Consider the following 24,652-nt stretch of genomic DNA (forward strand, 5'->3'; position numbering starts at 1 on the left):
TTATTATACCTAAAAACCAACCCACTTAGAACATATTTGTTTGCTATCTGATAACTTTGAACTCCGTTTCTTTGGAGATATTAATTCTCAAGGTGGGATGATTCCAGCCAGGGCATACAACAATGGTTCTGCTAAATTGAAAGATGAGAGTCCCTCTTGGATGTTTGGGGCTTCTTATGCAACTAAACTAACAGGAAAAAAAGGGGATTAAACTGCTTGCTGGCGTGATTGACCCTGACTGCTAAGTGAAAATGTGTTGCTTCTACACAATTAAGTCAAGATAGACTATATCTGGATCTCGGGGGATTCTCTGGAGTACCTCCTAGGACATCTATGCCCAATAGTAAATATCAATGGAAAGCTACAGCAATCAAAAAAGCAGAACAATGAGAGCTCAGACCTTTGTAGAATGAAGGTTTATGTCTCTATACTAGATAAAGAACCTTGACCAGCAGGTGTTCTGTCTGAGGACAAAGGAATACTGAAAGAGTAGTTGAGAAGAAAGACACAGATGTCAATTAAGACCCCATGAACAATTATAGAAATGAAGACTATAGTAGCTTTGTATATTTTCTATTTTCTTGTATATGTATTTATTTGTATATATTAGCCATGTGTTCTCTCTTCTTCCCATTTCTATTTTATATATAGCAGCCAAGTGTCTCCAGTAGAAAATTCCCCATGAAGAGCTTTCCCCAATACCCTACAGGACAGGTTTCTGGCAAGTTCCAGAGGATGGATTTACAGGGAATTCCAGCAGTTCAGTCTAACAGACTGCCATTCGGTGAGCCACGGTTTGCCATCTCCATCACATTCTGGGTCTTTGAACTGTGGGTAGGGGCTCTTCCCTATCTTGACCCTATGGGAAGTGATTGCTTCTATATATATATGTTAGAAAATTCTTAGAGTTATGTTTCTTACTAGCCAATTTATCATTATACCAACTCCTGTTGTAGTTTGTCATTCTTTATACAGTTCTAGTCAAATTCCTGTGTGGTTTCTCTCTGGATTGGTCACTGATTTATACATATGATAAATTGCATTGATTGGTTTTGTAATGTTAAATTAACCTTACATTCCTGGTATTAACCCCACTTGTTCATGATACATGATTCTTTTAAATATCGTTGGATTCAATTTGCTAAATTTTTGTTGCAAATTTCTGTATCCATGTTCATGTGAAATATTGGTGTGAGGTTTTAATTACTTATAATAGCTTTGGTATTGGTATCAGGGTAATATTCGCCTCATAGAATAAATTAGGTAGTATAATTTACTTCAATTTTCTGAGGAAAATTCTATTTGCATAGAATTGGTATTATTTTTCTTTAAATGTTTGACAAAATTCACCAATGAAATCATTTGGGTTTGGGGTTTTCTGTGTCATATAATTTTTAACTATAAATTCAATGCCTTTCATAGATACAGTGCTATTCAGATCTACTTCTTCTTGAATAGCTTTGGTAGTTTGTATCTGTCAATAATATTTTTTTCCATTTCATCTAAATTGTCTTATTTATTGGCAAAAATTGTTCACTATTTCCCTATTATTCTTTTAATATATATATAAACTGTAATGATGTCACCTATCTCATTCCTGATATTGGTCAATTTGTGTTTTCTCTCTTTATTTTCTTCCAGTCTCTCTACAGTGTTATAAACTTTGAACTTTGTTGTTTTTCACAAAGAACCAGCTTTTTTTCTTTTTCCACAAAGAACCACTGATTTTCTTTCTTCCCTGCCCCCCCCCCAATCTCATTGTTTTCTGAGCTGATCTTTAGCATTTATTTTTTATATTTATTTTTGGTTTAGCTTGCTTTTCTTTTTCTGCTTTTATTAGATGTAAGCTGAGATCACTAAATTAGAGTACATCTAAGATCTTTTTAAGATGGGATTTAGTGCTATACATTTCTCTCTAAACACTGCTTTAGCGGCATTCCACAGAATTTGATGTGCTGTGTTTTTATTTTCATTTAAGGAAAAAGTACTTTCTGATTTCCCATTTGCTTTCTTTATTGATCCATAGTGTTGGAGGAGGCCATCAAAAAGACCTAACTTCCAGTCGACCCTCAAGACGAGCCTGGGCAATAGGAGGCTCCCCATTCCTCCCCTGTCCTTGAAATATGTGTTCACTTGTCTTGTCTGCTCCCAGAAGCTGCTCCAAGGATACAACTTTGAAATAGAAATGTGGTGTTGAGGCTTTCTGGACAGGTATGTGACTGAACGCAGTTAAGGTCTTATGTGTATATGACTGAACATAGTGAAGGACTCTATATAAACTTTTAAGATTCCAGCAGATGGATGCAGAGATCTACTGATCTTGCAGCCACACAAGACAAGCCTTGTAAGTTCTTTAGCTTAGTAAAATTGCCATCTACCAATGTGGGGTGGCATGCCTCTTTCTTCGGTCTCTCCTTGCCCTCTGAGTACAGGGAATGGTTTCAGATTACACTCAGGAAGCTCCCGAAGAGGTTATGAAGCAACACATATGTTGTTTGTTATCTAACTTCCAAACATTTGGGGATTTTCTAGAGATCTTTTTGTTGATTTCTAAGTTAACATATTGTTTTGTATTGTTGTATTCATGGGAAATATTTGTATAATTTGAATCTTCTAAATAAGTTGAAACATCTATTGCCCAGAATATGATAATCTTCATAAATATTACATATGCACTTGAAGAAGGTATGTATTCTGTTTTGTTGGATGGAGTGTTCTGAAAATATCAACCCAGTCAAGCGGTTTTAAGTCAAGTTATTTGTGTCTCATATTATTAATTATTTTCTCTCTAGTTGTTCTATTAAATAGTGAGAGAGACTACAACTGTGAATTTTCCCATTTCTTTTTTTCAGTGTTATTGAATACTGTTTCATGTATTTTGAAGCTCTGTTATATTATATACATAAATATCTGGTATGGCTAAGATTTCTTGATGATTATATACCTCTATCTTCATCTATCACTATGACATTACCTTCTTAATTCCTGATAATATTATTTACTCTGAAAAATACTTTGTCTGATATTAATATAGCTCCTCCAGCTTTCTTTTGACTTGTGTCGCAGTAGTATATCTATTCCATGCTTTTACTTTCAACTTATGTGTACCTTTATAATGAAAGTGGGTTTTTTGAAGACAGCATATTGTTGGACTTGCTGGTTTATCTACTCTGACAGTCTCTGCCTTTTAATCAGGGTGTCTATACTATTTTAAATTTAATGTGATTATTAATGTGGTTAAGTTTAGATCTATTACCTTGCTATTTATTTTCTATTTGTCACATCTATTATTTGTTCACTGTGATGGTTAAATTTTCTGTGTAAACTTGGCTAGGCTCTGGTGCCCCATTGTTTGGTAAAACTGCAGGCTAGATGTTGTGGTGAAGGCGTTTTTTAGATGCGATTAGCATTTAAATTAGTATACTTTAAATAAAGAAGATTACCCTCCATAATGTGGGTGGACCTCACCCATTAGGTGAAGTCCTTAAGAGAAAAGACTGAAGTCCCCAGAAGAGTAAGGAGTTCTTCCTTCAGATTGCCTTCAGACTTAAGACCACAATACCAACTGCTGCCAGTTTCCAGACTGCTGTGGTCTGCTCTACAGGCTCCATACTTGCCAGGCTCCAGAAGCATATGCCCCAAATCCCTAACGTAAATCTCTGTCACTCCATAATCTAAAAGAAATATATTGATTTTACCTTTTAGATTTTGTATATATGGCTTCTGTCTTCTGTTTCTCTGGAGAACCCTGACATATGTTACCTCTTTCAATTTTTTGCCTTTATGTGGACTGTTTTTCATAATTCAATATTTTTATCAGCAATTTATTTTTAATTTTAGTGTTTGCTTCAGAGTTTATGCTATATATCTCTAACTTATCATAGTCTACCTGAAAGTGATGGTATATCACTGCCTGCTTGGTATAAAACCCTTATGAGAGTATAATTCCAGTTCTCACCTGTTGGCTTTTGTACTATTTTTTCCTACTTTTACTTATACATTATAAATGTCACTCAGCATTGGTATTATTTTTGTGGAAACCTTCAATAATCTTAAATTAATTTGCTATAAAAATGTTTTACATGTACCAAAATAGCTACTATTTGGGGAGCTCTCCATTCTATTATGTAGATTCACATTTCTATCTGGTATCCTTTTCTTGCTATTTGAAGAATTTCCTTTAACATTTGTTGTTGTACTGCAGTTCTACTCATGAGGAAGTTTTACATCTTTTCTGTCTGGAAAATACTTTATTTCATCTTAAGATATTTGAAAGATATTTTTACTGAATACAAATTCTAGGTCGATGGGTCTTTTTTTCCTTTTAGGACTTAAGTAAAATGAAGTTCTACTGTCTTTTCGTTTCTCCAACAAGAAAAAATCTGCCATCCTTATTTTGTTCCTCCATACCTGATGTCTTTTCACTGTATCTGCTTTAGAATATTTCTCTTTATTATTTGTTTGAACAATTATGTTTGGTGTGTCTTGGTATAGTTTTATTCATTTGAAAATTTTAGACATTATATCTTCAAATATTTTCTGTCCACCCCTTTTTCCTCTGGGGACTCCAATTACATGCATATTAGGTCTCTTGATGTTCTAAAGTACTGATCACTGATCATTTTTAAATGATTGTTTTCTTTGTATTTTACTTTGGATAGTTTCTATGGCTATGTCTTAAGTTTCACAAATCATGTTTTGGCAGTGCAGTGGTCTAATCTGCCATTAATTTCATGCAATGCATACATTATTTCAGATATTATAGTTCTCTTCTTTAAAAGCTTAATTTATCTATTTTGTATACTCCATGTCTCAACAAATTCCATCTGTCACCTAGCTTCACCCCCATTCCCCAGAGAATAAGTTGATAAAAAGTTTTAATATCCTTTTACAGTAATGAAAACATCTCTGCCAATTGTGGTTATGTTTCATTGCCTTTTCCTCTCTGATTATGGGTTATATTTTTCTGGTTCTTTGTATGTCCTATAATATTCGGTTGGTTGCCAGACATTGTGAATTTTACCTTATTGAGTGCTAGATATTTTTGTATTCCTAAAAATGTTCTTGAGCTTCCTTATGAGACGCAGTTAGGTTGCTTTGAAATGATTTGATCCTTTTAGGTCTTTCATGATTTGACAGGAAAGACTAGAGCAGCATTTATACTTGGGTAATTATTCCTCATTACTGAGGCAAGATTCTTCATGGCATTCTACCCAATTCCCTGTAAATGATGATATTTCCAGTCTGTCTAGCAAGAAATGCACTATTCTTAGTATGAGCAATGGGTAGTGTTCCCATGTCCTGGAAGTTCTTTCAGTGCAGTAAACTGGGGCGATCATAGAACTCAACTCATTTATTTTCCATCATTCAGAAATCCATTCTTTGTTGTCTCATGACCAGTCTCCTACATACCATTGTTTCATATGTTTTGTCTTTTTTCTTAGTTGTTTAAGGCAGAAGGTTAAATCTAGTCCCTGTTACTCCATCTTGATTGGTAAAAGGACAATCGTTTCCAAAATAAGTTTCTGTTTCCGTGAAAACAAATGTGCAAACAAAAATTACTCTAGTTCAAATGTGAAATATATTTAGCAACATTATTAATGATACTAGAATCACTGATTATTCAACTGTAAACCGAAGCAGCAAGTCATCTCCCACTTACCACTGTGAGTTAGTTGTTCCTGTCTTTGTGATCCCCTAGACTTCTGCAGAGTTCTATAATAAAGCTTAGTTCTCTAAAGCTTATTTACTACACTTGAGTGAGTTCAGTGATGTTAAGAGTGATAGCGTTCCTTTGTAGTTTTAGCAATTAACACATGATAGATTTTATACAAATATTTATAAAAGTAATTTTAAAATATTACCATAAATACCACCAAAATATAAAAACAAATGCATGAGCAATATTTATTATATGAGCCCAACATTTTGGACTCAGAGACCTAAATCTTTTAAAGGATAACACACATAATTTCAACTTTTTGCCCTAGATTTTCAATTTATTATATAACTATTATTGGCCTTTCTAGCGATTCAGTGACTTGAATTATTGTGAGCATTTGTATGATAAGGAAAATTAAAAAAACACAAACTACTTTTCCTGAGTAAGTTAGGTGTGCCAAGCAGATCCAAATCAGTTTTCTAAAAAGCTCAAGTGAATAAATATGATCAAATTAGATTTGTATGGTCAAACTCCAGTTGTTATTGATTTGCTGTAAATTTTTTTAAGACATGCCTTTCTCTTAAATATTTGCAGAGGAACAAACAGTATATAAATTTAGCTGAACTGAATAGCATGGAAATACATAGTTAGGTCACCTTGCTCTATCTCATTTTAAAAATCTTAGCTTTTAATTGGGAATTCTTCCTGAATAATTGACTCTAACTTCTCAGATTCTTTTGGTAATGTTTGGCTATGCTATATATTGACAGAGACTTTAAGGAAAATGCTGTAACATTTATCAAAAGAGGATAATGCTGCTTTAAGATGATCATATTCTAATCACTTTGAACGTATGATAGGTGAACGTAACTTAAGCATTTAAAAGAAAATTAGCCTGAAAACTTAATATTAATTCCAACTTTCATAGAAAATTTCTTACAATCATTACTATGTGCATTATTATTGTCTTTTTAAAACTACTAATAAAACATTTGGAGACAAAACAATTAAGGGCCTGAAATAAAAATGTGTTGTAGAAAAGAAAGTGATTATTTATTTGTACCTTTAATAAAATGAATTACATCTAATTGACATTATAGTTAGTAATAAACATAAAATATGCAATTGAAGAGATAAATCATTTAAATAAAATTAATGCTTGCTTAACATTGTATTTATTTTATGCTGCTATATCTTTTATTTTGGTTCAACTTTAATTAGATTATGGTTGCAATGAAGGTAATGCCATTACATGCAATAGATGATATTAGTACTAATGGCTGATAAATGATTCCATAATCAGAGACATTTTTAGGTATTACTCAGATTTCTATAAGCTCTATACATATTTATAATGTTAAAACAAGAACAACTTCACAGAAGAATAGTCTTTCCTTAGCAGTGATAGCTATTTTTCACGTTTAATTTAAATTTTATTTTTCAACTCAAATTGCCTATCAGGAACTTGCTAATTTAACTTTGAATAAATAAAACAATTGATATATACTCATATTTTTGTGAATAATCATTAAGAAAATTCTTTAAACCAAATGGCTCTCAAATCAATATCTAAGTTTCCTTCACATCAACAATTATATAGATGTCGAAAATGGTAGCAATACCTTAGGTTGCAGCTCAAAAAATAGAACAATACTATTAACTGCATGAAAGCGTTATAGTGACTACCTAGAATAAGAATTGCTAATTTGTGATATACAAATTCATTTAGAAATAAAGATCCTTAAGTATGCAATGCTTTTGAAGCCAATATACAGAGGATGCCTATCTAGAACAGAGATTGGCAAAGTAAAGACCATGGGACCCAACCTCACCAGCTGCCTATTTTTGTACATAAAGTTTTATTGGAACAAGCCTCACTTATTCATTTGCATCCAATTATGTTGTCTATAGCTGATTTCATACTACAAACAGCAGATTATCATATGGTCCTCAAAGCCTAAAATATTTTCTATTTGGCTCTTTACAGAAAAAGTTTGCTGATCTCTTACCTAGAGCAATCCTTGACCAAATAATTCACTTGGCAGCTCCTAAGTTGATTAATATTTATTTCATTTTCTTTCATTTGCTTAACCAGTTCTCACTGTGCCTTTATTGTCTGGGTTTCATAATTTGTAATTGATTAACCCACTGTTGATGGCTTTGTATTTCACTATAGCTATGAAAATCAGCCGGGGTGTGGCCCTGACTAGGTCCCATTAAAGCCAAGATATGATAGGTCTACTAAGTAGAAAGACACAAATAAAATCCTTGGTAGGTGATTTGTAGTTTTCCTGAGAATGCAGTTCATGAGAAGTGAAAAAACTCAGTAACACAGTGTTGGCAATATACATAATAAAGGCATATTGTTTTCTTTACCATATCTATTGTCTCTTCTCATTAGTTTTACAGAGGATACAATGAACATTAAAACACTTCCTTGTTAATTTTCATTTGACCTATAAAAGATGAGGAAGTCTGAGAAATGTATTTTTTAAAAGATGCATTGATAAAATAAGCTGCATTTTGATATAGTAATAAACTACTTCTAATTCTCATCAGCTTACAAAAACTAATGTTTGTCTTTCATTTTAAATGGTCATTGGGGGTCAGGTTTTGCACTACTCCATATCACCTTCATTCCATATCTGTGATGAGCAGAGCACCCTGTATCTGTAATACTGTAGGTCTTGTGGAAAAGATAAATGGCAATCCAATCACTACTTCTTAAAACATCAGCTCTGAAATGGCAAAAAAAAAAAAAAAAAAAAGTTATCTGGCAGGGTTCTTGGTAGGTTATATGTATGAATATTATATAATCTTATAAATATGTGGATAAAAATAGTTAGTAGAGAATCAATTATTTGGGCGTAGAGAGCATTGTAAGAAACAACAAATGAGTCATCTAGGTCAGAATGTAATGTCTTCTGATGAAAGCCTCTTGAAAAATGTATACATATATATATATATATATATATATATAGAATAACTTACAAATGTTATGAAGAACAAAAGAGAGAAGCTGGAATAAATTTCTCAGCTCAGAAGTTAACATTTCAAGTGTACTTTCTTAAATGGAATATCCTGTGTAGTATAATATGTTATCACTGTCTTTCAACTCTGGTATCTCAAATTATTGGACTTTTGATGACACTATATCAAATAGTTAAGTGGTCAAAGAGTTACTGTAAATTACATGGGTGAGCAAAAAAATTGTGACTTTAGTATATAGTCTTAACTCTTCTTTCTAACTTCCTTTTTGAAGAAAGTAAATTTCAGCATATTTATGAAACCACTGTCTGAAACAGTGATTGTTCTGACCTTTACATGAGAGTGGATGTGTTTGTACCACTTGGCAACAGATAGAATAAATGGCCACTCAAAATATATGGTTTGGATTTCTCTCCTTGAAGCTGGGAACAGGTAAATATCATTTGATCCCTTCACAAGAAGCTCAAAGAGAACATTTGTTGAAATTGGTCCTTAGAGGAGGAGGTAAATGCTCTTGAGTTTGAAATGTATATGAAAGGGAACTCCATGAATTAAACTCTGATGAAGCTTCCAAACTCCAGGAATAAGGAAGATACACTACAAGCTTCAAGAGGGGGAAAATAGGGTTTTAAAAAGGAAAGAGATTTGTACTAACACTGAATCTATCAATAATACTGCAATGCAAGAAATTATGAAATACCACGTATAGACTATTGACAAAAAAAGACTGTGATGCAAGAATATTACAGTCATTAGAAATGACATACATCTGTTGGGAGAAGGAAAGTCATGTCTGTGGGACATTTGGCATGATGGAATGAGTTGTTCAGCAAATCTCTCTAAAAACAGTGCTAAAACTGGATAAAATGATGCAATACAAATATATATTTGAGTTCTGGTAGTTGACAAAGGCATACAAAAATTGAGAATTGTTTATGCAGGAATACTATTAAATCTCTGGTAAAAACAGTGTGAGAATGCAATATTCTTACTAGGGACTGTTTTCATGCTTCCAACTCAGTTTCAGCCATTGAAGTAGTTCTACCAAAGTAAGACCAGCCATGTAAGACAACAGCTTCACCACCAGAGGAAGCCCAATTCATTTGGAGGGGAGTGGGCATTAAGATATTAGTAACATTAGTGATCTCAGGACAAATAAATATAAAAATCTGAAGATCCATGAGGCAGAGATTGTGATCCTGATTTAGGCAAGCAATGGACTAGTAGACTAGCTAGAAACTTAAATGAAAGATTCAGGAAAAGAAATAGCCCTAAGGGTCATGATAAGATTACCATATATCCAGTAGTTGATTGAAAGACTGCATTTTCAGGAGAAAATGGAGGGGGTCCCACCTAACCATATATTCCTGACTAACTGTGAGAATCTCAGAGAACATATAAGATGGTCAACCAAAAGTAAAAGTAAGACACATTTGAAAAGTGCCTTGAATACTACCACCCACCCACCCACATGCATACATACATATCATATCCATCAGCAGAGGGTATAAGCCTTTCACACTATAAGTGTTTGAGCACAGCCTCTTCCCAGTGACTACTTGAATTTAAACTTAAATTAAAAAAAAACTGATTAGAGACATCTGTGGCCAAATACCATGAGATTCCACAGATTTAGTTCAATAAAGTTATTAAACAACAACAACACAAAGCACAGTAACAAAAACAGCACTTAGGAGAAAAATCAGAATCCAAAGTTGCTAAAATATAATACCTAAAATTTCAATTATTCAACAAAAAATTAAGACACTTGAAAAGAAACCAGAATGTTGGACACACATTCAAGTAAGGGCAGTCAATAGAAATTGTTTTATAGAATTGTTTTATATTGAAGTTAGCAGACATTTTTTAAGTATTATAAAGATGTTGAAAAAACTAATGGAAACCCTCTTCAAAGAATTAAAGAAAAGTATGATGATAATGACTCTACATGTACAGAATCTCTATAAAGAAAATAAATTACTAAAATAAACAGAAGAAAATTCTGGAGTTGAAAAAAATAAAAAGTAAAATACAAAATTCTCTAGAGGATCTCAAAAACAGATTTAAAATGGCAGAAGAAAGAACCAGTGCATTTCAAGATAGAGAAATAGAAAATGTCAAATGTAAAGAACAGCAAGAAAAAAAGAAAGAAAGATAAAATGTTTTGGAAATCTATGAGACGAAGAGCCTAATTTTAAAATTGGGTAAAAGATATGAATTCACTGGAGGATAGACAATTTACTGGAGGAGATGTCTGAATTTTATTAAGCACATGAAAAAATGCTCAACGCTATTAGTTATTAAGAAAATACAAATTAAAACTATAATGAGCTATTATTGTATACCTGCAGGAATGACTATAATAAATAAAGATAAACATAACAAGTGTTGGGATGATGTGGAGAAACTACAACCCTCATGCTTTGCTGTTGGGAATATTAGATGGTACAGCCATCTTAAAGAACAGTTTGGCATTTGTTAAAAATGTTAAACATAAATTTACCATATAACCTAGTTATTCCATTCTCGGGAATTTACATAAAAGAAATAATGTATATCTACACAGATTCTTGTACATGAATGTTCATAGTGGCATAATTTGTTTTAGCTCCAAACTATAATTTAGAATATCCTAATGTCCATCAACTGGTAAGTGGATAGACAAACTGTTATATGGAAATGATTAACTGTTATTCAGCAATAAAAAGGAACAGAGTATGCATTCATCATACTGTATAAAGGAATCTCAGACATATTATGGAAGCAAAAGAAGCCAGGTGCAAAAGACTGTTTATTGTATAATTCAACATATGAAATGTCCAGAAAAGGAAGTTCTATATAGAGAGAAAGCAGATTAGCGGTTGCTTTGGGTTGAGGTTAGAACCAGGAACTGACTACAGGGCAGGAGTGCACTGTTTGGGGTGATGGAGATCTTCTAAAACTGAATGGTGAAGATGGTTTCACATCTGTATAACTTTATGAAAAATCACTGATTTTTACACTTTTTAGTTAATTTTATGATATGTAAATTATACCTCAAGATATGCGAAAAAAGTAAAAACACACAAAAGGAAAGAATATTCAGACATGCAAGGATTCAGGATATAACCATGCATGTACTCTGATAGAAAAAATTTCAAAGATGACTCTCATCAAATGAAAGTTTAGTCAGAAAAAATCCTCATGAAGGAGGAAGACAAATGATACAGGAAATGATGAAGAATACTTCCTCTATCTCTCTTTCTCCTTGTTTTATTGTTTCCACACCTTTATCTGTATCAATCCTTCTGTCCAACCCATCACTCTATTAAATTCAATAGAGTAATTTCAAGAGTGCTATACTTTTCTCCTTTGGCTACCTTCAAACATACTTTGCCCACTCTTCAGTGAAATCTTCAGCAGATCCCCTAGCTATTGGATTATTATCAACAACATGAATAGCCAAATCTTCAGGTACTAAAAAGTACAGAAAAATCTCAGTAAAAATTTAAATCTTAAGTCCACTTAAAACTTCTGTCAACTTAAATGTTATAGGAAAATAAGAGATAAGAATATATAATTTTAAAATATTTTACTAGGCTGAAATTGTCTATACTACTTTTGTGTATCAGATGTCTTCTAGTGAGCACAGAAATGCTGATATACAAATGCAGATTTGTGTGCTAATTGAGTTTAGTAGATTAACATTTATGATAGAACTGGGAGTTTCTAGAATGGAAAGATTGTTCAATGTTAGAAATTCAAGTACATAGTTCATTACATAAAATTATTATTTTTAAAATAGGAGAATAATTAATGGGGTCTGCATTCCATATATAGTATATAGTTAACAGGCTCTTTAGAAATAACCTGTTTCTTTCAACACTGGGAGCAAATGGATCATCATGGTATGACAAGAGCTGATAGCCTCTTAGGCTAAAAAACCTAGGGGAAGCATGTCGAGAATGAGTCTCTCAGGCAATTGCTAGTTCTGTATCCAAGAACACTGGACCCTGGTAGAAACATACATCTTGCTTTCAGCTTTAGGCTGAGAATGAAATACACCAAATTACAACAGAAGAGAAGAATGAGATCTACTGAAATTTCTTAGCCTCAGCTTCATGCCTAAGTTTTTTCACAGATTTTTACTGAGTTTAAGAAACTAAAATTAAAAAAGCATTGTATTAGTCATCTATTGTTAAATAACAGATTTATTCAAAACTTAGAGATTTAAGAGAACACATTTATTATCTTCCAGTTTCTAGGGGTCAGAAATCCAGATATGGCTTAGCTGGGTGCTCTGTATCAGCTTCCTATGATCGCATTGGAAGGCACAACAATTTCACTATGTGGTTATTGTACCTTGGAGGTTGTTGTACTAAAAGACACAGTTCCTCACTGGCTGGTGACCATAGGCCACTCTTATTTCCTTGCCATATGGGTCTCTACATAGAACAACTCACAACATGAAAATTGGCTTCATCAGAGAAAGCATACCAGAAGAGCCACAGAGAGAGTGTGAGCAAGACAGAAGTAACAGTGTTTTATAGGTATATCTCAGAAGTGACACATTTGCCACATTTTATTTTTAAAAACAGGTCACACAAGGAGAGGGGATCACATAAGGGCATGAATATCAGGAAGCAAGATTCATTGGGAGTCCCTTTGAAGCTGATTACCAAAATCACCTATGATAATTAAATTTAGTCCCTAGTTTCTAGACATTCTTGGGACACTGGATCCATAGGAAATAATTAAAGAAATCAACTGTTCCCTTTGCTATACAGTAGATCCTTGTTGGTTATCTGTTTTAAATACAGTAGTGTGTGCATGTCAATCACTTTGCTGTATACCTGTAACTAATACATCATTGTTAATCAACTATACTCCAATATAAAATAAAAATTAAAAAAAAAAAGAAATCAACTGTTAAACAAAAATCTATTGAAGTGATATAGGCCTACACATAAATCAAGTGATGAGTATTCTGGAATAATTTATAGAAATCAATTTTCATATTTATTAGAATATTTAGTTTCATCACATGCATATGTAGATCTAATTAATAGTTTAAATTTTTATCAATGATTTTTTTTGAAATTGTGTCAAATATTATATTTCCATCATTATCTTTCCCAAGTTATTTCTTCTATTTGACTTAATTTATACAGAAGGCTTGTAGTATGGTTTCTTGAGATCTATAAATTTTTTCAATGCCTTATTAATGCATTTTTATGTTATAGCACTTGTGTTTACAAATGAGCATGCTTGATCAGGAAAATAATACTGCAGTAGCCACCCTACTCTTTTATACTATTATGTACTTTTAAATAGAGTTTGGTATTTAAACATTCAAAATGGGTAAAGTGTTAAATTAGTATAGACTATTTTGTTACTTTAAACTTGCCTTTAGCAGTTTAAAGTAATAATTTCAAGACCCAGTATAAAAATTTAAACTTTATTTCTTAAACAATACCAATAAACAAATATTTAACACATCATCTCCTAAAAGCATAATATGGTTGTGTTATTCCCAAAATGTCAATCCAAAAAGAAATTCTTGGTTTCCTATCTACATCCAAGGGGTATTATAATTTTCATTTTTCATACTCTAGGAAAAAGTTATTATAAAATCTTATTAAACATTTGTAGAAACATTATGCTCCCGGATGAATGATTTTACCAAGTAATCTTGGAAACAAGCCACTGAAGAGAATCCCAAAGGAAACACTTGTGTTTTATTCTTCAGTGAACAAAATAAGAAAAAATAATGTATTAGTAAAGGTAGACTAGTAATATTAATTTAACTCTTGACAACCAGTGAACATAAAAGATCCTTTTTAATTTGCTTAAAAATTCTTTACTAACCTTCCAAGAAAAAAGCACTTATCTAGGCTACAGATATATACATGATAATCAGGACATCTCTTTATAGCCCTATGAGAAATATAGTAGATCAATAGAAAATGATTTTTTAAAAAACATGACTGTATGTGCTTCCCTGCCTACACAAAATATGGAAAGATTCAAATAGCACATTAGAAGAAAGGCTTCAAGATTTTGCTAGGAGCCCTACAGTATATAATTATCAATGTTATATGCTTACTAAAGGTTTTTAAGACAATGTTTTATACATTTAAATATATATTTTGAAATCAGAAAAAAATCACTCTAGTAATTCATTTTAGGGAGGGAATAAGCTTTTAAAGTTGTTATCCTTTACTTACATTGAAATCTTAGTAGTGTTTGCATTTTGACTTAATAAAAGTTCTCATTAAAATTTTTAAATCTTTTTACAATTATTTAAATGAATCTTATATTACTAAAAACCTTTTGCTTTCTTGAATGGAATATTTAGATGCTTCTTATCCATAAATTTACAACTATCATCAATATAGCTGTGTAATTTTGCTGAATTTTAATTTTCTTGTGTCTTAATGGAAGCACTATCTGACTGAATAGCAGAAATATTCCATTATGATCTGTCTAGTTTTGCCTAAATCCATTTACAAAAATACATCTAGATTGCCTATTTCAAAAGCATTAGCTGTTATTGCCTTAGAACTAGATTAAATCTGGCTTTTAAAATGTTTTAAATTATATTTTAAAAAATTAATGATTCACAGAGGAGATCTGAATGTCTTCTGTAGCAAAATATAACCACTTAGGTGAGTTTAGATAGTCATAGACCTAGTGACCAATGGTGGTGGGTTAGGCATAGGGGGCTGTTCACCAATCCAAGTGGCCATTTATACGTTCATTCTTGCTTTTTTGCCCATAAAGCCAATCCAACTGTTCTACCTCTGCAAGTTAAGAGCTACTACAATCTCAGTTGTGCTGCTCCATCGCAATAGTGAAATTTGGCCCTGGAATGTTTTCTCATTTGCAAATGATGAGAAGCTAATCAATTGAGGATCAGAACAACTGTTTTGTAATCTGTAGAAAACTAGGCTTGTAGAAACCCTGGACATGTGGAAAAATGTGATGAACATGCAGAGGTGAGTTCTGTCAATCATTGATTATTCTACTTGGCAATGAAATGCTGTGGAGGAGCTAGATAGCTAAATGACAACTGTTATTTCTAACATGTAATATTAATAACAGAATATATAAAGGTGTCCAGATACAGGAGACATGAAGCATGAACTTAAGGCACAGAAGACATGGTATTCAAGGAGTCACATCATAAGTTCATGAACAAATTAATTTTGTTTAAAATTTAGAAAAATATGAGAATAGATTAAAATTATTTGCTTAGAAATTAGAAAAGGCATGGGATATATTTTTTTGTTATTTCCTGCATTTTTAAAATTTTTATTGGAGTATAGTTGATTTACAATGTTGTGTTAGTTTCAGGTGTACAGTGAATCAGTGAATCAGTTATATGTATACATATATGCACTCCTTTTTAGATTCTTTTCCCATACAGGCCATTAGAGAATATTGAGTAGAGTTCCCTGTGCTATACAGTAGGTCCTTATTAGTTATCTGTTTTATATATAGTAGTGTGTATATGTCAATCCCAATCTTCCAATTTATCCCTCCCCAGCCCTTACCCCCTGGTTACCATAAGTTTGTTTTCTACATCTGTAACTCTATTTCTGTTTTGTAGATAAGTTCATTTGTACCCCCTTTTTTTTTAGATTCCGCATATAAGCAGTATCATATGATATTTGTCTTTCTCTCTCTGAGTTACTTCATGCAGTATGACAATCTCTAGGTCCATCCATGTTGCTGCAAATGGCATTATTTTATTCTTTTTATGGCTGTGTAAAATTCCATTGTATATATGTACCACATATTTATCTATTCCTCTGTAGATGGACATTTAGGTTGCTTCCATGTCCTGGTTATTGTAAATAGTACTGCAGTGAACATTAGGGTGCATGTATCTTTTGGAATTAGGTTTTCTCCAGATATATGCCCAGGAGTGGGATTACTGAATCATATGGTAGCTCTGTTTCCATACTGTTCTCCATAGTGGTTGTACGACCATACTGTTCTCAGTAGTGGCTGTACCAATTTACATTCCCACCAACAGTGCAAGAGGGTTCCCTTTTCTCCACACCCTATCCAGCATTTATTGTTCGTAGATTTTTGCTGATGGCCATTCTGACCGGTGTGAGGTGATACCTCATTATTGTTTTGAATTGTCTTTCTCTAATAATTAGTGATGTTGAGCATCTTTTCATATGCTTTTTACCCATCTGTATGTCTTCTTTGGAGAAATGTCTATTTAAATCTTTTGCCCATTTTTTAATTAGGTTGTTTGTTTTTTGATATTGAGTTGCACGAGCTGTTTGTATACTTTGGAGATTAATCCCTTGTTGGTTGCTTTGTTTGCAAATATTTTCTCCCATTCTGAGGGTTGTCTTTTGTTTATCATTTCCTTTGCTGTGCAAAAGCTTTTAAGATTAATTAGGTCCTATTTGTTTACTTTTATTTTTATTTTCATTACTCTATGAGGTGGATTGAAAAAGATCTTGCTGCAATTTATGTCAAAGAGTGTTCTGCCTATGTTTTCCTCTAAGACTTTTATAGTATCTGGTCTTACATTTAGGTCTTTGATCCATTTTGAGCTTATTTTTGTGTATGGTGTTAGGGAGTGTTTTAATTACATTTGTTTACATGTAGCTGTTCAGTTTTCCCAGCACCACTTATTGAAGAGACTGTTTTTTCTCCATTGTATATTCTCACCTCCTTTGTCATAGATTAGGTGGCCATAGGTGCATGGGTTTATCTCTAGACTTTTTATCCTGTTCCATTGATCTATATTTCTGTTTTTGTGGCAGTACCATACTGTTCTGATTATTGTAGATTTGTAGTATAGTCTGAAGTCAGGAAGCCTGATTCCTCCAGCTCTGTTTTTCTTTCTCAAGATTGCTTTGGCTATTCAGGGTCTTTTCTGTTTCCATACAAATTGTAAAAATTCTTGTTCTAATTCTGTGAAAAATGCCATTGGTCATTTGATAGGGACTGCATTGAATCTGTAGACTGCTTTGAGTAGTATAGTCATTTTCACAATATTGATTCTTCCAATGCAAGAACATGGTATATCCCTCCATCTGTTTGTGTCATCTTTTATTAGTATCTTTTAATTTTCTGAGTACAGGTCTTTTGCCTCATTAGGTGGATTTGTTCCTAGGTTTTTTTTTTTTTTTTTTCTTTTTGATGTGATGGTAAATGAGATTGTTTCCTTTAATACATTTTTTAAAGGAAACAAGAGGTAAATATCTGATGTTAATGAAATGGGAAACAAAAAATCCTAAACTCAAAGTCTGATTGTTTGAATGAATGGATCAATAAGCTTAAAAAGAGATAGCAAAAAAATATATTTTAGAAGGTAAAGAATGTCAGCTATAATAAGAAAAAGATTAAATATTATGTTAAACAAATTAGAAATCCTAAAGGAAATTGTTGATATCCTAGCAAAGAATAACCAAATTTGACCCAAGACATACTAGTACTTAAATTGGCTATTATATTTGAAAATAGAAGGATTCAAAATTAATCTTTTAAATAAGCATTTGGCTATTATATTTGAAAATAGAAGGATTCAAAATTAATCTTTTAAATAAGCATTTGGAAGAGATTTTTCTAAAACTGGGTTCCAACTATCTGGTAAAGTACAGTTACTATAACGTTATTTCAATGATCCATAACATAAATATATGTAATATACAGTCAATATTAGAAAACTAATATATAAATTTAATAGCACAACTGATAATGCTAAAAAAGAAAAATGCTTGTATTTTGCTTATGACTATAAATGTAAGTATTTTAATTAAACATTAGCAAATAATTTATGAAACAATATCCTATTATTTCATTAGGATAAGCTTCTAGTAAGACCCCAAAATACAGTGGCTCAAAAACAATAAATGTTTATTACTCTTGTTTTAAATGGTGCAGTTGCAAATGGCTCCTCTAGTGGCACAGCATAGCAGGACAGTTATGCCCTCCATAACGCATGGCTTTCGGGGTTTACCAGCTATTGCTATTTGCAGCTAGTGGAACAAAGAAAGAGAAAATAAAGGACAGGAATCTTGGTTTTTAATGAGATCAACTAAGAGTTAAACATGTCATGGTTTATTACCCTGAATTCTGCCATATAAACACAGCTGAGGGAGGAATTAAAAATTGTAGTGTTTGGTCTGACGGCCATTTTCACAACATAAACAGTGGATTCTATTACAAAAAAATGTAGATACTAGATACTGTGACAATTATTTTCTGTTGCAAAAACTGAGTAGATTTTATTACAGGAAAACAAGGGAGGTTTAAAATCTATTAAAATAATTTATCGCATCCTCAAATTGTGAGTACAGAAAACACAAGCCATGTTGACTTCATGACCAAGCATCTTATATGGGCCCTTAGTGCGAAAAGCAATCTTACTATATTTTACCAAACCATTCACTCTCTGCTCCCATAGGTGGTTACCTTGTAGTTTGTACTCTCTTCCAAATCCTCCAACACTTTCTTTCATTTCAAATATTTATAACCTTGCTCTTTGTTTCACTGAGAAAATACATGAGAAGGAAACTTTCTCATTCTTTGGGAGCAATCCCTCAACTACATGCAACTAACTATACCACATGTGCTGCACTCTTTTCCCATTACAGTGTATGAACTGACTATGTTCCTCAAGGGCAGCAATTCCACTAGCCTTGAGGACTATGCCCTTTTAATTATTATCTTATTATTCAACATCATCACATTTTACTTCTCTATAGGACCCATTCCAACAGCAAGAGAACATGCTGTTATTATTTTCCAACTAACAAAATAAGTCCTCCTTTTAATCCAATTGTTTTTAATTACATTTCTCTCTGCTCCTTTATAGCAAAAAACTCCTCTTTCTCTAGAGCTAACCCTGTCATGTCTAGAGTCAACCTTCTGTCACTAGTACACTAGTGAGTCAACCTGTGATCTCAGCATCACTTACCCTGGTCATCAAATTTCAGTCTTTATTTTAATAAATTCTCAGCAGCATTTGATACAGTAGATCACTCCTTCCATTTTAAAATACTTTCTTCATTTCCCTTTTGAATTTCCATTTTCTCCTGATTTTCCTTATAGCCACTAGATATTCCAACTTAATTCTCTTTGCCAGATCCTTCCTTCACCCACTTTGAAATACTTTTCTTTGTAGTTCTATGTCCTGCTATCTTTTCTGTCTATATGGTCTCTCTGGATTATATCATCCAGCCTCATAGCTTTAAATACTATCTATATAGGATTACTCCAGATCTAAATCTTATTGGATTCCAGACTTATATATGCAACTGCCTATCCAATAACTCCCCTTGGATTTCTAATAGGCATATAATCCCAAAAGTAAACTCTACATTTTTCTCAAACTTTCTTCTTCACCCACGTTCCCAAGGCCAATGAATGATATTGTTGTCTATTTACTCAGGTTTTGACTGAACCAAAATTTTAGAATCATCCTTCATTCCTTTCTTTCACCTCATCAAACTATCAGCAAATCTTGTTGGTCCTGCCTTCAAAACCTGATGACCCACCAATATCTCCTCTTCTGCAAACTTGGAATTTGTTGAAATCATCATAACCTCTTGCTCAAATACTGAAATGGTCTTCCAACTGGTCTTCTGGCTTCTGTTCTTATGGCTCATAATAGAGCAAACTGATCAGATAAATCAGGTATATCAGAATTTTACTTCCTTAAAGATGGACTATTTGGGAGTAGACTAATGCACCTATGTCATCAACTAGAAAAAAACAGGCAAAATACAAAAATAAATAAATTATTTGAAGCCATCAAAAATACCTTGAAGTAAGGAAGAGTAGATAATCTAATATTCCAGAAAAGTAAAATTTTCATGTTAGTAGATTGCATACACTTTTCTAGAGAAGATGTTAGCAATTCTTGGTATGAGAATAAAGCTCTAGCAGAGAGTCACTTTTGGGAGACAAAGAAACAAGTACATATGTTTTTCTTCTTTATTAAAGTTACTTCCCATTTACAGTTTTTATGAAATTACTGACTATATTCCCTGTGTTGTACAATACATCCTTGAGCCCATCTTATACTCAATAGTTTGTACCTCCCACCCCCACTCCTGTACTGCCCCTCCCCCCCACTGGTAACAACTAGTGTGTTCTTTACATCTGCGAGTCATATATCACATATATTTGGAACCTAAAAAATACAGCAAACTAGTGAATATAAAAAAAGAAGCAGACTAGTGGATATTTTGAATGTTGTGAAAATAAAGAGATAAAATTACAGACATAAGGTGATCAAATATAAATCGAAGGTTAATAGAAGATATCCAAACCAAATAGAGAGAAAAAATAGAAAATACAGAAGAGTATATGACAGCCAAGTATGAAACTTTCAAAAATATCTATTTCATAGTCATGATTTATTCTCCTCCTGCCCCATGAATGTCCTTGCTCTTCTTGAAAATTATGAGATTCCTCACCATAATTTAAAACTTTTGAATGTTTACTTTCTTCTTTAATGTCAAGAAAATTACAAGGATATTGACTATTGTTATTATTGTTTATCTCTGTTTAGGATATACTAATGAATGCAGTTAGCCAAAAACAACAATAATTTATACAAATATTAGCATATCAAAGAAAATTATCTCCTTTCATGATCGTATGCTTATATACCTAGAAAGCCTGCAACAGATAAAAAATTCTATGATTATTAAAAGAATTTGTCATACAAAATAAAGAAATCAATAACTTATCTTCTAAACTAGCACAATTCACGTATTTTATTTATAGAGGAAAGATTAAGCAATGACCCATACTACGCCAGGTACTTTTTTAGGTACCTGCAAAACATCAGTGAACAAAATATATAAAGATCCCAGCCTCTTTGCAACTCACACTTTAGGGCTTGGAATCAATAGAAATAATGAATAAATTATAGCATATGTGAGAAAGTGATAATTGTCAGAAAAAGGATATTTAAATGTGGATTGTTCCAAGCAGAATAATATTATATCACTTCCCTACAATTCATCCTCTCTATTCAGGTATTAAGAGAGCTGTTGGAAATGAAATGTGGCTACATCAATCATTTGCTCAGAGCCCTTCCTCAGCTTTCAGGTTGTTAGCACGACCTAAATGGTGCTTCATGATTTTGCTTTGGTCTACATATTGAGTCATCTCTAACTACTATCTGAAATTCATGAGACACCTTGGAGATACTGAAATCCTTCTTTCTCTCTCTCTCTCTCTCTTTTTTTTTTTATGGTATGCGGGCCTCTCACTGTTGTGGCCTCTCCCATTGCGGAGCACAGGCTCCGGATGCGCAGGCTCAGTGGCCATGGCTCATGGGCCCAGCCGCTCCGCGGCATGTGGGATCTTCCTGGACCAGGGCACAAACCCGCGTCCCCTGCATCGGCAGGCAGACTCCCAACCACTGTGCCACCAAGGAAGCTCCCTTCTTTCTCTTTTTAAATTATTCTGTTACCTTTTAAACTAGATAGCTCATATTTGAACTACAACATCCTGCTGAGATTTATTATCCTGAAACCTTTTGTGATCTTTCCCAAATAGAGTTAATCAATCTTTATTTCATCTATGATACACACATATATAATTATATGCATTTTATACATTCATTTAACTTACTACATAGAAATTATATATTTACATAATATATAATTGTGATGACATTGCCATTTTTATATACATATTATACTGTTTCCTTTTCTACATAGTGAGCAACTTGAGGACTAAGACATTGCCACTTTTATCAGTTTTTTATCCCACAAGAATAGAAGATGTTTGGTATAATGCAATTATTTCAACAAATGTTTGAGTAAATGATAGGTAAATGGAAATAACATGAAAAAATATTTTTTTAATACTTATTTATTTATTTGTCTGTGTCAGGTTTTAGTTGTGGCATGCGGGATCTTCATTGTGGCATGCAGTATCTTTCACTGTGGCCCGCGGTCTTCTCTCTAGTTGTAGTGCATGGGCTCTAAAGCATGTAGGCTTCGTTGCCCTGCAGCATGTGGAAGCTTAGTTCCCTGACCAGGGATCATACTCACGTCCCCTGCATTGGAAGATGGATTTTTGACCACTGGACCACCAGGGAAGTCCTGAAAAAATGATTTTAACTATGGACTATGAAACCTTCTTTTCAAAAGGTCATCTGTATTTATTCAGAGAACACCAAGTATATTATATGAATGAAAAATAGAAAATGAAATGCTATTATTGAATCAATTACCTACAGCTTTTTTTGGTTTGACTGTGTTTTCCTTAGCATGGTATGGCACATAGTGCTAAGTAAATATTTTTTAAAGGAAATAATTTAATTATGCAGATGACTATATGACAGTTTACAAGATTTTAGAAGGTATAGCATTAGCAAGTAACAAAAATTTTAAACCAAGAGCTCATATTTTCAATAGCACATAGTACTTATGAATGTAATATTAGAAAATTTCTTAAATTTTAATGAGGTGTTGACATTAGATGCAGGTGAATTATCCCATATACATAATATTTATAAATTTTTGTACAGAAAACAAATGGTCTGATTTGATTTAATATAAAAACTAGAAATATGATGAAGAAATGTTCACAGAATGAAGTCTCAATATCCAGTCACACTTATGTCTCATGCAAAGATTAGGGAAAGTATCCTTATATTCTCTAGACCATGAGCAAGTACCTTTTATTGTTGAGTATTCTTTTGTTACTATTATGTTCTAGATACAAAAAATATATAATTTAAAGTTTCTCCTTAGCCTTGGAAAATGGGACATAGTCTACTACTATTATTATTATTATTAAACTTAGAGTAAGACAAACAGACATAGCACAAAGGAACATATTTTTTATCTTTAATAATTTTATTTGGAATTTCTATTTGTCTATGAGAGTACAAATATTTAGTAAGTATTGTATCTTATTCTATATGGTATGACATATTTTTGCAATGTGAAATTTTTAAATATGTAAACCATCTCAAGAAGAACTAAGTAGTGTTACTTGTATCTAATACACAGCAGTTTCACTGGTCATAATATTTTATAGTTATAATTTACTTTAAATTTTTCAAGAGAATGTTGATTTAAAATATTCTTTAAGGGGTATTACCTTCAGAATCTATCTATTTTTATAAAAGTCTTTGATGGATCTGACATTTTTACTAAAATTGTGCCAGTTTATGATTTTATCTAGCTAAATATAAATTATAAAGAATGGAAAAGAGCAATCAATGATGAAAAGTAATTTTAGGGAAAATGAGTTCACAGTTTAAGCAAATCTATTAACATAAAGCTAAAGCTTACAAAACTGTAAACAATTCTAAAGTATTAATAAAAGAAACTGAAGTGCTCATACATGATGCTTTTTCTAAACAAAAACTGTTGAACACTATGCAATATGAGTAATTATTTTATATTATGATTCTAGGCAGGTACATATTTTATTCTTTCCATGGTACACTGGAACAATTATCTAATATAGTTTTTGATACCTTAACTGACCTTGTCAGAGGACATAGTAGGTGGGTGTCAATTTAATAGTATGTGGAGGAGTTCACTGGATCCTATCATTTGTCATTCCATATACATTATTATTTAAATGAGAAATATTTTTCTTGTTTAATAAAAAGTAAATATTCTGGAGATGATCTATTTAGCAGATAATAACAGCAGAATTTCTTGATAGCTAGCCATGATCAAAGCCTAAGGAAGGTAGATATGATTAATTACATGGAAGAAAGAGGCAGTACCCAAAAGGGGCAAAGAAGGTATTAATCTAGATAATATAGAGGCTTCTACAACAGAGTCAATGCATGTATTTATTCCCTAAACCTGTTTTCCTCCTCCAGTGTCCATTATGTTTCAGAGCAATGTTTCTAATTCTAGGCACAGAATATGGGCAGAGGTGATGCTTTTAGTATATTTGAAAATTTAGGTTGAATATTGACTGACCTTTATCCCCACTTTGTCTACCAACAGGCAAAGTAATCAGATTTTGTGACTTCTTTCTTTCCTCTTTCCCTCCTTT

The sequence above is a fragment of the Mesoplodon bidens genome (assembly GCF_964165515.1).
Source record: "Mesoplodon bidens genome assembly, chromosome: 2".
Taxonomy (NCBI): Eukaryota; Metazoa; Chordata; class Mammalia; order Artiodactyla; family Ziphiidae; genus Mesoplodon; species Mesoplodon bidens.